The sequence below is a fragment of the Etheostoma spectabile genome, chromosome 17 (assembly GCF_008692095.1).
Source record: "Etheostoma spectabile isolate EspeVRDwgs_2016 chromosome 17, UIUC_Espe_1.0, whole genome shotgun sequence".
NCBI classification, from domain to species: domain Eukaryota; kingdom Metazoa; phylum Chordata; class Actinopteri; order Perciformes; family Percidae; genus Etheostoma; species Etheostoma spectabile.
In genome coordinates, this window is record NC_045749.1 from 3611477 (window position 1) to 3612603 (window position 1127).

A 1127-nucleotide genomic window follows, 5' to 3' on the forward strand; every position below is an offset into this window, starting at 1 on the left:
CAGCTTCAGGGGGAGAGAAAACATGCATTTTAACATCTGATGGATATTTTTGGTTATTATTTCTTCTCCCCGGTTTGAAGCCTTTTCTTATGATCATTCCTACCACAGGCAAAAAGACTCTGAGACATCACAACTGCACTAAGTGCAACTTAGCACAATATCATAACTATCATTAATCATTACTATTATTGTATTCCCAACTTGTATATATTCAAATATTTGTTCTTGTATTTTATCCTATTATTATTATTATTTCATGTATATTGTATGTATGTACTGTACATTGTATCCTAGCATTTCATTTATATTTATATTCTGTGCTATGTGACTGATGTTTTGCTGCTGTAACACTAATTTCCCATTTTTTTGGGATCCATCTATATCTCTATCTATGTATCTATGTATCTACGTATCTATGTATCTATCTATCTATCTACAAGACAGCCTACCTTAAACTAAAAGGGTAGACGTGCACAGGTGGATTGTGGTAGGCTGAGTTTAACGACCTAAAATAAAATGGCTGCCATTGTCTTGAAAATGGAGATGAGGGAGAAGCCAATGTTTTATGGCAGCTAATTTCATTCATCTAGAAGATGTTAATTTTTTGCTCTGATAACTGACTTTATTCAAGTGTCTGGTAGGTTTGTAGCCATTAAAATGCACTCAGTCTAGCAGAAAGAATGCAGTGAGTGGATATTCTTTCACCCTGATCAGGAAGAAATGGAGAGATTTCTGACCTCTTTACAGATGATGAAGCAGAAAGCTGAATGAGAGCAACGGATGCTGTTTCTTAGCTATGCCAGAGGTAAAATGTCAAAGAAAAAACAGAGCATTAATGACGGTTTGTATCAAAGGATTAGCTTACACCATTTACAGAATGAAGTTATTTTGGTAAAGGCGGTATAAGGTTTTGATTTCCTTGAGTTTGAGTTTGGTTTTCAGGCTAAATATCAGGCAAAAATAACATGTAGGCCTATATTAGAATTCCGACATGTTTTTTTCTGTCGTTATCCACAAAATATCCACAAGATGAAAATCAAATAGTAATGCAACACTGAATCATCAGAGGCCTGGAGGTGTTTAGGCCGGATTAACAAGGGTTTGTGTGTGTGTGTGTGTGTGTGTGT